Genomic DNA, 15010 nt, shown 5'->3' with positions numbered 1-15010 from the left:
CTATGTGTGGGCATGGCCTTCTCCTGAGGATTCTGGGAACTCCTGTCTTCCTCCCTGGCGGTGGGACACAGATTCTCTGCTTGATATTCCTGTGAACAAGTCACATGGAGCTAGCTGTACTGACGGCAGCCAGAGTCTTGGACCTGGAGAAGCCATGTGGAGACCCACGCCAACGCTAAGATGTTTCCACCACCACAGTGTCCACAAGACTTTCCACCCAATGGCCTGTGATCTTCATGCACTCAGCATCATTTGCATGTGTTGCATGAGTCTGAAGATGAATATACCGATTAGTATCGGACATATGAGCTAACATCAGACTTACGGACTTGATCTGAACTGGGCTAGGTGTGTTCTTAATGTACAATTGCTCTTTTATATAAAGGTCTTTCTTTTACACGTATGCGTATCTATGAATTTGTTTCTCTAGTAAACCCACACTAACACAAGACTCAAAGTCCATATGCAGACAATTGGACATCCCTCACAGAAGGATCACAAGGAAAGGATGAGCCAGCTAAGGTGCAGTGTAGCACTGACGAATCATACAACATTCCTCTAGGTCTTTAAGGTTTCCTCGCCCCCATTATCATGACCCCAGTTCTACCTTACAAATCTGGCTACACCAGAGCATGTACCCTGGTACAGATAAGAGATCTCAACACACGGAATCCAGGACAGATAAACTCCCACCAGCAATGGGAGTAGTGATACTATGAGGGTAGGGGGAAGGTTGCAAAAGGGGGAGAAACAACAGAAACATAGGAGAAGGGTGACAGTGGACAGTGAAAGATCTGAAAACGATAATAATTTGTACAAGGGTTCAAGAGGGTGGAAAAGTGAGGGAGGGATAAAAGAGGAGCTGATACCAAGGGCTCAAGTAGAAAAAAAGTGTTTTGAAGACGATGATGGCAACATATGTACAAATGTGCTTGATACAATTGATGTATGGATTGTTATAAGAGCTGTAAAATCCCCCAATAAAATGATTTATAATAAATAAATGGAATAGGGAGAGAAAAGGAAAGAAAAGAGGAAGACCTTCAAGGAGATGGATTGACACAGTAGTTGCCTTGATGGGTTCAAATATAACAAAAGGAAAGACATGAAAAGATGGATAAACTTGAGCAAGATCTAGAAAGGAATAAAAGCAGATTTCAAAGCAGGAAAAGCACTAGTGATCCGTGGCTGGGAGGTGTTTGGATTTCGTCCGGTACTGGTTGAAGATAGTGATAATGAGAACCCTAGGGAACAGGAGGTGATGAGGTTGAGGATTCTGTGAATGTCAAGGACATAAATTCAAGCCTGTACATTCCAAGAGATGTAGATGAGGCAGGTATTACGATAGCCAGTCTTGAAAGATTCAGCACGTATACTTCAGAAAAGGATGGAAACAAACGAAGCTTCTGGAGGTGGGCAGAAAATGGGGAAAGAAGTGAACTGGAAGACGATAACAACGGGGAGGTACAGGAGAATGGAGCCATTGATGGTGTTCCTGTAGATGAAAATCTTTTCACTGGAGAACATTGGGATGAAATGTAAGAATTAAACATGCTTGACTTAGAAGAATGACACCAAGCAAGTTAGTGAACAAATAAAGTCAGCTGAGCCCGAGTTGAAATTGATGACAGTAATTTTTTCACCTAGAATTCAACAGAATATGTTTATGTGCTATGCAGATTGTGGAGGGCTAACCCTCTCCCCCAAAAAGGAATGTTTTCCTTACATCTTCGCTCCTTTGACTACATCTCATTAGCTCATGACAAATTGAAATATAATGATCATTTCAAAAAACAACTGATGGTTGTTAACTATCCACTCAAGAAGGAAGTGTAACTGCTTTTACAATGTTTAGTTTTCATTTGGCCTGTGTTATTACCAGGAACAAAATGAACCTAAATATAAAACACCTTCCATTTACAAAGAAAGGAAGAAATGTGATCCATCAAAGTAGACAAGGACCAAATCAAGAAGACAGTGAGCAATGGGGGGGGGGCGGGTAGTGACATCTTAATCGTGGTCCAGTGGAAAATGACTGGAGGGTTTCAAGGCACAATCTGATTTATGACTCAAAGGAGTGCTCTGATGAATAAATAAACCTCCGTATTGCCCAGAATTGAACACTAGGAAATCAAGTTCCATCTATGTTTATAGTAACAGTATATTTTTCCACAATCATCATCAAATGAAGCACCTAGTAAGTGAAGAGCAAGGCCAATGCTTAGGAATGTTGATTTATTCTGACCTCTCCCACACAAGAATCCCACATTACCTTGAAGATTTTATTTAAGAAAAAAGAATGAAAGAAGGAGAAACTAGCAAAGAATTGGAGGAAAGGACATTGGTTGTCCTTTCCTCCCTAATTTCTAACGATAGTATCTAAAACTCAAAATTTTAGTTGTGGGCTAGTATTGTTTTTGTGTTTAAGCATAACAAGGCTGAGAGGCATTTGGTAAACTTAGAATTCTAGTTCAGCCATTTAATCCCTGCCCAGACAAGTGGTACAGCCCTGTTCTGACACAAGAATTTGGATTTTTCCAAGAGCTGATGTCAGGGTTTTTCACACAGAGACAGAACCGCATTTACAGGCCAGAGAAGGAAAAAGGGCTTCCCCAGCAGCTATGCTCAATGTGGTCTTTGTACTGTTCTACTGCTAAATGCAGGAAGACCCTGCTCCAGAGAGCTATTTAGTTCCTGGGGGGGGGGGGGAAAGGGTGGCGTGGGGGGTGGGTGGAGAGATTCTATCCTGGGCGGGTGGGGGCAAGATTCACCATCAGGGAACCCAGCTTATTTTTCTATTGGCCCCCAATTCCAAATTTAAGCAGGCTCACCATCAGGGGGAAAAAGGCTTCTTCATGGGAATAGACAAAAACAATGGAAGTACAGAATAATACTGTAAGCTGTTCCATACTTCTGAGATTGGCAAAACAAAGTCTTAAAAAACATTCATTTAGCAAGAATGTGGGTTGCAGAACCCCCTCATATTATTTCAGCATTAAGGTTAACTCATTCATTAGCGGGCCCCTTTGAAGCATAAATCAGGTTTGACTTAAAACACTTGGTAGTCAAAAATCATTCCAACTAAGTTGTTCCAAACACATGCCCTCCGCTCCCCATGAGAGGAATCAATAAGCAACAATGAAACCGTGATAATACTAGTTAAAATGTACTTGAGTACTCAGTATATATTCCTGCCAGCCTCTGCTCTTAGTACTTCATGTGCTTTACTTCATTTAATGCTAATAATAACCTTATGAGATACACTGCTTACAGCCTGTGTAGCAGAGAAGCGAGGTTCGAAGTTAAGTAACTTATATGTGGTATAGGGAGCACATAGCAACAAGAGACATTTAAGATTCAAATCTTCACTGTCCAACAAGGGTCCTTGCTCTCAACCTCTAGGTCACTCGCTGTCTTACAACAAAAACAACAGCCAACTTCCTTTTGAGTGGTTTCTTACAGTTAACAAAACGCTTCTAAGTAAGTTAACACAGAAAACCAGATCTAGTTATAACGACTGTGATCAGTGCAACTGAGCACACCACAAAAGAATTCTAGGAGAAATAGAAAGATGGTTGGCTAGCTGGGCCTCCACTCAAGTACTCCCTCAATGCAAGAATACTTTGTTCTATTAAATTGGCATTCTATAATGCTCACCTTCCCAACACAACCGCTGAAGACAAAGCGGGTGAATAAGCAAATGTGGTGAAGAAAGCTGATGGTGCCCGGCTATCAAAAGATATAGCGTCTGGAGTCTTAAAGGCTTGCAGGTAAACAAGTGCCCATCTAGCTCAGAAGCAACAAAGCCCACATGGAAGAAGCACACCAGCCTGCGTGATCACGAGGTGCCAAAGAGATCAGTTACCAGGCATCAAAGAACAAAAAATCATATCATTGTGTGCTCACCAACCTGATAATGATCTCTGAAGACAAATGGGTGCATAAAGCAATGTGGTGAAGAAAGCTGACGGTGCACGGCTATCAAAAGATATAGCGTCTGGGGTCTTAAAGGCTTGAAGATAAACAAGTGGCCATCTCTAGCTCAGAAGCAACAAAGCCCACATGGAAGAAGCACACCAGCCCGTGCAATCACATGGTGTCGAAGGGATCAGGTATCAGGCATCATCCGAACAAAAAAATCATATCATTGTGAATGGGTGGGAGGGACTACAGAGTGGAGACCCAAAGCCCACTTGTAGGCCACTGGAGGGAGGAGGCCTGGGGAGGAGATGAGCCAGTCAGGGTGTGATATAGCAATGATGAAACATATAACTTTACTCTAGTTCCTAAATGCTTCCTCCCACCCCCCACCTCCCTATCATGATCCCAATTCTACCTTACAAGTATGGCTAGACCAGAGGATGTACACTGGTACAGATAGGAATTGGAAACACAGGGAATCCAGGGCAGATGATCCCTTCAGGACCAGTGGTGTGAGTGGCGATACTGGGAGTGTGAAGGAAGGGCGGGGTGGAAAGGAGAAAACAATTACAAGGATCTACATGTGACCTCCTCACTGGGGGATGGACAACAGAAAAGTGGGTGAAGGGAGACATCGGACATGGCAAGATATGACAAAATAATAATTTGTAAATTATCAAGGGTTCATGAGGGAGCAGGAAGCATGGAGGGAGGGGAAAAATGAGGAGTTGATGCCAGGGACTTGGGTGGAGAGCAAATGTTTTGAGAATGATAAGGGCAATAAATGTACAAATGTGCTTTACACAATTGATGTATGGATGGATTGTGATAAGAGTTGTATGAGCCCCTAATAAAACAATTTAAAAAAAAGATGTTTAGCTAGCAAGGTGTCGCATCTTTTATAATGTTTCAGATACAGTCACTTAAAGATAAGCCAGTAAAAACTAGTTACAAAAAAGCTCCCAAGCCTACAGAATCTGTGTGTCTCCAAGTCCCAAAGCTTACTGCGAATTCAGTTAATATCCAAGCGGCCATATGAGTTGCTGGCCAGCTGCACATCTAACCAGAAACCTGTTCCCACCTGAGTGTGCTGCCTTATGGCCATGTTCTTTGAAACCACTAATTCTTTCAATAAATATGAGCTAAATTCCAGGCAATGATGGAAGAGAGCAAAAGCTGTTCCACACCACTATCCTTCCTTAGGAAACACTAAAATCAAAAATAAATAAAGGATGAATAATCCATCTTCCATGAAAGAAGGGTATGATTATAACCTCAAGCCACTAACGACAAAACATACTTGCCAAATCTGTTCAAGTCTGGCTGCAAACTATGGAAGTCTGGACGGAGAGACTCACAACAGGAAACTGATTTCCCTAAATATAAGCAGCACAGATCTAAAAGGTAGAGCCAACTTTCCTTTGATTGGGAAGTCAATCTCCAGGTGTCTGTGCAGACCAAGGGTGCAGGACCCAGTAGAGAGGCCCAGAAACACAAGCGGAGGTGAAAAACAACAACACAGGCTCACACATTTTTCCCAAGGGGAGAAGATTGCTGGAGGCAAAGAGAATGTCTGTATGATCTCTGTGCACTGACAGAAAAATAACACAAGTAGTCTGTCACATGTTAGTACTGTGTGTAACAATGTCGTTCTGATGAGGTCAGTGACAGTGGGATCCCTGGTTCACTGCTGTATCCCAGGGCAGTGGTAGTCCCTTCTCACTCACTCCTGTCCAGTCATGGAGGTGTTTCTCCAGAGTCTCAAACAGAATAGGGGCTAACAAATACGGGCATCAGACCTAGCCAAACACACTGCCATTGAGTCGATTCCGACTCCACAGTGACACTAGAGGACGGAGGAGACTGAACCTTGGTTTCCCCCAGCAGCAGACCTGGGTAGCTGGTTTTGCTATCTTCAATGGTCCTATCAACTGCTTTCTGGGTGTGTTAGCTGTCACCTTGCTGGTTCCAACTCATGACGATGGCATGTGGTCACAGGAGAGCTGCTCCGCAGGCTTCTCCAAGCTGTGACCTTTCAGAGTGGCTGTGAACCCCCAACCTCTTGGCTAGGAGTTGCATGCATAACCGTTTCTCCTGCCAACTGACTCCTTTTCCAGGCACAACCCTCTGGATATATCTCACTGGCAGTGAGAATCCATTAAGTCTGCCCTAACTAAATTCATACTCCAGCCCTAAAACATACTTCTCTGACAGACTTCCACACAACTGATCCAGTCAGAAATCTAGAAGTTATTAATTATACCTGCCTTCCCTTTAGCTTTTACAGCCAATACATCCAATTCCTTCCCATCTACCCAACAGTATTATCTGAGCATCTATGGCAGTGGTTCTCAACCTGTGGGTCATGACCCCTTTGGGGGGTCGAATGACCATTTCACAGGGGTTGCCCGATTTATAACAGTAGCAAAATTACAGTTATGAAGTTGCAATGAAAAGAATTTTATGGTTGGGGGGTAAACACAACATGAGGAACTATATTAAAGGGTCACAGCATTAGGAAGTTTGAGAACTACTGATCTTTGGTATCCCGACACTGTTCCCATAGGGGGAAGATACCACAGTAAACTGAACATGTTCCTATTTTTGTGAAGTTACATCCATCCTCACATAGCTGACATTTATCTACTTTTGAGCGTCCCCACTGCTGGTGTAGCACTGGCTGCCTCATCTCCAGGGTAGGCTACTGCAATAGAAGAGCAGGCCTTGTAATTCCTACTCTGACATACCTTCTCCAATTACTTCCCCAAACAGCAGCCATAGAATTACAAAACACACATCTCACCATGTTTCTTTTTTCCTTAAATACCTTCACTAGCTTCCTACTGCATTTGTGGGGGGAAAAAATCCAAGTGTTGAACACAACACACAAGGAACAGAATGATCGTTCTCTCTCTTTCATTCACCCCTCTAACCACAGCGCCTGTCCCTCTCCTCACTCACTCCTTTCCCCGCATGGAGGGGTTTCTCCAGAGCCTCAAAGGGACTCTCTCCCGAAATAGAGGGAACCCTCTGTCTGGAACACTCTCCACCCAGCTCCAACTTCTGAACATGCTCCAGTCCTTTATTTAAAAGCCTGCTGCCTCAGAAAGGCCTTTCCAGACCTCTCCTCCCTAGTTTAAATTAGGTCCCTCCCGCTGCTGTCTCCCATAACTACCCTGTTTCTCCCTTTTTGTTTTTGAAACCATCTAACCTGCATGCTCTACAGTTACCCAAAGGCAGTGAGACCAGTGAGAGCCAGAAGGCGATGGGGCTGCCTTGCTTTGCTGGGTCTTGAGGGCTGTCCACCTTTGCAGGACACTATCTAACCACTTCTCTAGCACTCATTTTGGTGGGAAAATATGAGTTTTCCTTCTCTGGCAGGTTCCCAACTGTCTAATTATCTAGTGTCGCTAGCTAATACCACAGGGGGTAGCTTTAACAAACAAATTTATTTTCCCAGTTTAGGAAGCTAGAAGTCGAAATTCAGACCAGAGCTCTCAGGCAAGGCTTTCTCTTTTTCGGTGCCAGTGGAAGGGCCATGTCTTTTTTGTGTTTATGCCCCTGGGTGACCCGCATGCAGTTTGGCATTTCTCTGCCCCCATCTTCTGCTCCTGTACTTGCTAGTTTAATCTCCTTCACAACTCGAGACAGACTCAAAACACACCTGCAATAATCCTGTCCGGAAACGTAACAAAAACAGCCCAGATCCAGATCACACTACACCACCTGTGACATGGTTAGGCTGTATTAAGCCGGGGGTGGGGAGAGTGGGGGCGGCACACAAGTCAATCTATAACACTGCCTTCCACACGTTCCAGCTGTCACAGGACTTGCAATTTGCGTTTAATGTTAACCTGACTGTATGAGGCAAGATACCCAGCAACGAGCGCAGCTTCCAAAAAGTGTTCAGTAACTATTTGTTGAATAAATTAACTATTCAACAAAGGAAAAAGAGAAATCCTAAGGAAAAGAAATAATGTGAAGTGTTTGCAGAAAAGGCAAGGATCTGAGTGGGGCTGGCGCACGGGGGCCGTCTGGAAGCAAACAAGTGTTGGCTGATGCGATGAGCAATGACTGGATTACTGTGGTGCTATCAGGTGAGGGTTAGATTACTGACCACAAGGTCGGCCGTTTCAACCCATCAGCCACTCCAAGTGACAAAAAGTGACACTATCTGCACCTGTAGAGAGATATCGCCTTGGTAACCATTTACAGGGTCACAGGGTCTATCAGAATTGACTGGATGGTTATGATGGGGATGGGTTTTTTGTTTGTTTTGGTACATGCCCAAACCAAACCAAACTCGCTACCATAGAGTCGATTTCCAACACATAGGGACTCTGTAGGACAGAAGAGAACTATCTCTGTGGGTTTCCAAGACTATAAATCTTCATAAGGGTAAAAAGCCTACTGTTTCTCCCATGGAGCAATTGGTGGTTTCGAGATGCTGGCCTTGCAGTTAGTAGCCCAATGGGTAACTCACTACACTACCAGGGCTCCTGGTATATGCCATATAGAAGGAATTCAATTTCCATCTATAGAAAAAATTTCTTGACCTAGGACTTGGCTTCTATAGGTCATGAATATCTTGAGATAAAGGGATAGTTTAGAAATGTTCTTAAAAACAAACAAACAAATGTTCTGCAAAAAATAAGAAGCCCTGGAGTTGCTGCCAGGTAAGCAATGGGCTGCTAACTGCAAGGTCAACAGTTCAAACGTCCGGCCACTCTGAGGGAAAAGATGAGGCATCTGCGCCCATGAAGATTTACACTCTCGGAAACTATATAGGGTCGCTATGAGTAGAAATTGCCTTGATGGTGGTGGGTTTGGTTCGGTTGCTTTTGGGTCCTGAAAAATAGTGTGGAGAATGAGTGGAAATGTTTGAAACTGGTGGTAAAGAGACCAGTGAGGAAACTGTAATTGTACAGATTTTTTTTTAAAGAGGAAGACAATCTTGTAGGCAAGTGCAATATCAAAGGGAATGAAGAAAATATTCTAAGTATCAAAAATAATCAAGTATTTAGGAAAGAGGCACTGCAAGCTCGGTTGACTTAAACACAATGAAAGACAGGAAGGAGCTCCCCAGATTTCTAGCTTATAAGAGTTGGCCATGCCACTCACGGAGAGCAGTTTGGGGAGAAGCGGCTCTGTGTCTACCGAGATGCCTGGTAGATTCTCTGGCAAAGATGTCTACGAAAAGCCTGAGTTCAGAGTATAACGCAAAAATTCAAGTTTGGGTAGCATCGCGAGAGAGCAAAATCATTAAAGGAGGTAAGATTTCCTCAGAGAAACTACCTTTAATATCACCTGTAAAATGTAAAGATTAAACTAACCCAAAATGCTCTATGAATAACAAATATTTAAATGTAGGTCATCAGCAAATCATTATTAGTATGGCTATGGAAAGTTAATTACCATAAAGCTTACATTACATATTTATCATTTCTACTTCTTTAGCACCATCTAACATTGAACTTTATGTCACAACAATTAGAAAGTACTCTTTTTTTTGCAATGCCAGAATCTTGGCAGCAGTAGCATTCGCCTGTTTAACAGAGTATTGTCATAATGAAAAAGGCTCTGACAAACCAGGCATGTATATGTGATCATTGCTAGTTCTGATAGCAATATACACTCATAAAAAGGCTAACCTGATAAAGGACATCTACAAAACTCCCACAGATACAACATCATACTTAATGGTGAAAAACTAAATGTTTCCACCTAATATGGGATGTCCCTGTTGCCATTTTGATTCACCACTGCACTGTAGGTACTTATAATGCAGGAAGGTAAGAAGCATAATAAAAGGTTTCTAGATTAGATAAATTTTTTTCCAAAAGTCAAACTACCTTCATTCACAGACTACATGATCAACTATAAAAAAACTCAATGGAATCAGGAAAGGAATTGCGGTAACTAGTAATGAGTTTGGCCATGTTGTACAATATGAAATTAATATACAAAGAATAAGTTGTATTTCTATACATTGTGTTCACTCCATTGTGTCAATGCCAACTCACAGTTAGCCAATAGGGCAAGGTGGAAATGCCCCTGTGAGTTTCTGAGACTGTAACGGTTTATAGGAGTAGAAAGCCCCTTCTTCTGCAGTTACTGATGATTTCAAACTGCAGACTTTGAGGATCTGAACCTAACGAGTAACCATTACACCACCAGGGCTCCTGTATATATGATATTACCAATGGGCAATTAGAAAATTAAATTTAAGACAATATCCTTTATAACAGCATCAAAAATAAATCTGACAAGTGATATAAACCTGTGAACTGAATGCTAGAAAATAAAGCTGAAACTATGGCAAGGGCCAAACCCAATCCGGGGATACATATGGTAGCCAAAGAAATAGGGGGAAAGAGAAAAAAAAAAGACATGGGTGGGGGGGAACAGGGCACTAACCCACTCAAGGGGAAGGTATTGTTTATATCTCCACAGGAGACGGAGAGACAGACCAGGCTTCAACCCTATACACCAAGACGTGAAAACAACATACCAGCCATGTACCAGGGAACCAAGAGAGGTCGCCGGGCAGCCCCAATCCCAAATATGTGGACGCCCCACCCCTCAGAAAAATGCACTTCAGAAGACAGCATTGGGGCTATAGCTTGCGGAGAGGGGCGCATCGGATTAGAGCACACGGGAGAAATGAAAAGGGATGGAGAGGAAGGAGAGGACATCCAGGCCCACCAAGCCCTGAGGACAATGTTCCTGCTCAGAGCAGACATTGCATGGGGCGGACTGTAGGGCCCGCCCCACCACGGAACACAGTGCGGGAATAGTGCACGGTCTGGCCCATCACACTGGGCGAGGCTCTGAGGGCATGCAGCAGAACAGCAGGGGGAGCAGACTGATGAAACCTCCAGGGAATACCAAAAATAGACTTGGGAGACAGAGTGTGACACCCCATCAGACTTGACTGGAAAACACTCTTAAAGGTAAATAAACAGACTTTGAACTATTTATAAGCTTTTCCATTTTTGTCAGTAGTTTTCTTTTTGTTATTGTTAGCATTGTTTGGTGGTTTTGACTTCCTTTGTTGTTTTATTTGGCTTTGCCTGTTTTTTGCACTAATGTATCTGCATGTCTACCTAGATGAGACAGGCTGGATAAATAATTCGGAGCTGAAAAGAACGGGACTGAGGTAGTTAGTTTACTGTGCCAACATGGCCTATAAACACATGTGGGGTTAATTGAAGGGCAGAGGGATAAATGGCTCCATGAGCTTTGCCTTTCTAGTTCTCCAGCCTCTTGCTCTGTGATGGTTGGACCAGGGTGAAGCTGTCTTAGTGGCTGGTTCCCTGCTTCAGTTTGCAAGGCTCACTTCCTGCAAGACATCCCTGAGCAGAAGTCAACTTATTTCTCTAAAGTACCAAGACTAACACATTATGGAGAACCAAACCATAAGATGGAGAGTAGATGTTTGTTTGACCTCTCTGTAGTGGTAGTTTTTCTTGTCTAGCCAGAGGTCAGATAAAGCCACACTTTGTCAATTGTTTTCTGGGAAAAATATGGGAAGGATGAAAATAGAAAGTTTGTAAGACCACTTGCTTCGGCCATTAAAATTTTATCTTTAGATGGATTTGGGCCATGCCTACAAAGAAACCTCTGAAATATATGCCCCACCCAGTGCTTTGGAGTTACTCAAGAACCAGTAATCTTTGTCAGAAGCTGGAAAAAATCTGGAACCATGAAAAAACCTCCTCTCTGGGATTGCATGTTAAAGGGAGCCTGTGAGCAGGCTGGAATGCTTGCTAGGTGACCACCTGGATCTACTTCTTGAGTGGAAGTGGGAGAAATGCAGCAATAAAGAGACGGGTTGAGTTTGGCCACTGACACCTGTGGACCTGGTTTACAGGAAAAAAAGGAGAAGGTGAGAAGGGGTTGACTGGTCTAAAGTTCATGACCTAGCACGAGGGGAGTGTTGGTGAGAGCCCATGGGGAGTATTGAGTATTGGTGAGAGCCCATGGTCTAAAGGCAAGGCGATCAATGGGCACCCTGTGGAGGCTGAGCGAGGCAGCCCACAATGAGCTGACCAGAAACCGACCAGCTGGAGATTGTTGAGCCTGTGAACTGGTGCATATTGTTGCTGACTTTATGGATGGCCTGTCCGGATTTGACTTTGCTTATGGATGTAGACTTCACAAGGTTCCAACTGGAATGAAGACTCTTCATGTCGGAAAATATGACTGTCTTCTCTTCTCAGAGAACTGGGTTGATGGAAGTGGGCAGTAAATAAATTGGATACTCAAAATTGGGTGGAGATAAAGGCATGAAGTGGTTGGTTTACAAACTTTCAAAAGTGGGGGACTATATTCACAGGATTATAGGATTAAGGTGTAGGTGTTACTTAATTTCAAACATGAAGCTAAAGAATTAGGTACAGGTGCCAGGTTGGCAAGGGGTGGATTGAGGTAGTTTATTGTGCCAACCTGGCCAATAAAAACAGGTGGGGTTAATTGAAGGGCGGAGGGATAAATGGCTTTTTGAGCCTTACCTTTCTAGTTCTCTGGTCCCTTGCTTTGTGATGGTCGGATCAGGGTGCAGCTGCCTGAGCAGTTCCCTGCTTCAGCTTGCAAGGCTGACTTCCTACAAGACACCCCCAAGGAGAAGCTACATGGAGCTACCCCGATGCAGCCCTGGGTGCTGGAGCACCCATATGGAGACCCCTGCCAGCACTGAGATGCTTACAGATTCACTGGCTTGGCTTTCCTCCTGCACTCACATCTGTTTTGTGAGATGGAGGACTTTGTGGATTGGTTGAACATAAGGATTAATGTGTTAATGTTGGACTTGTGGGCTTGGGCAGCACTGGGTCGGGATGTTTTCTTGATGTTCACTTAACCTTTATATAAAACTCTATCTTATACATGAGTTGCTGTGGATTTGTTTCTCTACAGTACCTAGACTAACACAGAGACCAATGGTTCCAGGGTGGATACAGGAGAAGGGGAGGTTGAAGAAAGGAAGGGGGGGGCTTGGGAACCAACCCAGGGACAAGGGAACAAATGAACTAAAATCAATGGAAGGAAGCTCATAGGATGCCTAGTGGGGCTTAATCAAGGGCAATGTAGCAGCGAGGAATTACTAAACCGAACATGATGGTGGGACAAAAGGAAAGTCAACGGAAACAGAGGAAAGAATCAGGAAGCAAAGGACATTAAAGAGGCCTAAATTCATGCATGTATATATGTACATATATACAAAATGTGAGAGAATAGAACTATATAAGAATTAAGGTTGCAGATTGACATTGGGGCTCGACTCAAATAATCCCTCAACACAAGAACACTTTGCTCTAACAATCTGGCATTCTGGGATGCTCACCTTCCCAGAATGATTGCTAAAGACAAAAAGGGTGCAGAAGCAAATGTGGTGAAGAAAGCTGATGGGGCCCAGCTAACAAAAGACACACACAGCATCTGGGGTCTTAAAGGCTTGAAGTTAAACAAGCGGCCAACTCCCTGAGAAGCAACAAAACCCACATAGAAGAAGCACACCAGCCTGTGTGGTCATGAGTTGTCAATAGGATCAGGTATCAGGCATCTAAGACCCAGAACAAAATCATACCCAATGTGAATGAGGATAGATAAATCCCTCATGGCCAAAAATGAGAGTAGAGATACCAGAAGGATTAGGGGAGGGTGGGAGGAAAAGGGGTGAATCGATCACAAGGATCAACTAGAACCCCCTTCCAGGGGTGCGAATAATGGAAAAGTGGGTAAGGAGTGACATAGGACGATGTAAGATATGGAAATAATAATCTATAGCTTATCAAGAGTTCGTGAGGGAGGGTGAGCAGGGGGAGGAGGAACAAATGGGGAGCTAATATCAGAGGCTCAGGTGGGAAGAGAGTGTTTTGAAAATGAGGATAGTGGGTGCATAAGCAAATGTGGTGAATAAAGCTGATGGTGCCGGCTATCAAAAGATATAGCGGGTGGGGTCTTAAAGACTTGCAGGTAAACAAGCGGCCATCTAGCTCAGAAGCAAAAAAGTCCAGCCTGTGTGATCACGTAGTGTCAAAGGGATCAGGTATCAGGCCTCATCAGAACAAAAAACCTTATCATTGTGAATGAGGGGAGTGCGGAGTGGAGACCCAAAGCCCATCTGTATGCAATTGGACATCCCCTTATGGAAGGGTGGCAGGGAGGAGACGAGCCAGTCAGGGTGTGATGTAGCAATGATGAAACATTCAACTTTCCTCTAGTTCCAAATGCTTCTTCCCCCTCCTCCCCCCCACTATCATGATCCCAATTCTACCTTAACAAACATGGCTAGACCAGAGGATGTACACTGGTACAGATAGGAACTGGAAACACAGGGAATCCAGGGCAGATGATCCCTTCAGGATCGGTGGTGAGAGTGGAGATACTGGGAGGGTAGAGGGAGGGTGGGATGGTGAGGGGGAATCGATTACAAGGATCTACATATAACCTCCTCCCTGGGAGAGGGACAACAGGGTGAAGGGAGACCTTGGGCAGTATAAGATATGACAAAATAATTTATAAATTATCAAGGGTTCATGAGGGAGGAAAGAGCAGGGAGGCAGAGCAAAAATGAGGAGCTGATGCCAGGGGCTTAAGTGGAGAGCAAATGTTTTGAGAATTAAGAGGGCAATGAATGTACAGATGTGCTTTACACAACTGATGTAAGTATGGATTGTGATAAGAGTTGTATGAGCCCCTAATAAAATAAATTTTAAAAATGAGGATGGCAGCATATGTACAAATGTGCTTGACACACGGGATGAATGTATGGATTGTGATAAAGAGAGGTAAGAGCCCCCAATAAACGTATTTTAAAAAAGAAAAGGTGAGAGAAATTTTCTTAAAAGATCTAACTAAATGAACAGCTATTCTATGTTCATGGATTAGGAAACTCCATACTGTCAATACCATTTTTTCCATCCTAATTCAACGCCCTAGTGATTCAATGTCATCTGAAATAAAATGAAATAAAATGAAAAATTGTTATGAAGAAAATAGCGCTTAGGAGATCAAGGCAATACTGTACACACAATTCCCTCGTTGCATTTTATTTCAGAGCATTGTGGGCCCCAAGAAATTACCTCGG

The 15010-nt window shown here is 43.5% G+C and overlaps 1 protein-coding gene and 1 pseudogene across 4 annotated transcripts in view; one reads left to right on the top strand and one right to left on the bottom strand.

Moving 5' to 3' along the window:
• The window catches only part of ARHGEF12 (Rho guanine nucleotide exchange factor 12), a 185412-nt gene that overhangs the window by 110630 nt on the left and 59772 nt on the right, over window positions 1-15010 (bottom strand). The gene's annotated exons all lie outside the window — the stretch shown is intronic.
• LOC142444316 (zinc finger CCCH domain-containing protein 15 pseudogene) lies at window positions 105-1572 on the top strand (annotated as a pseudogene).

The sequence above is a fragment of the Tenrec ecaudatus genome, chromosome 4 (genome assembly GCF_050624435.1).
Source record: "Tenrec ecaudatus isolate mTenEca1 chromosome 4, mTenEca1.hap1, whole genome shotgun sequence".
In the NCBI taxonomy this organism is placed as follows: domain Eukaryota; kingdom Metazoa; phylum Chordata; class Mammalia; order Afrosoricida; family Tenrecidae; genus Tenrec; species Tenrec ecaudatus.
The sequence above is the reverse complement of the archived record's forward strand: the minus strand, read 5'-3'. Positions and strand labels throughout refer to the sequence as shown.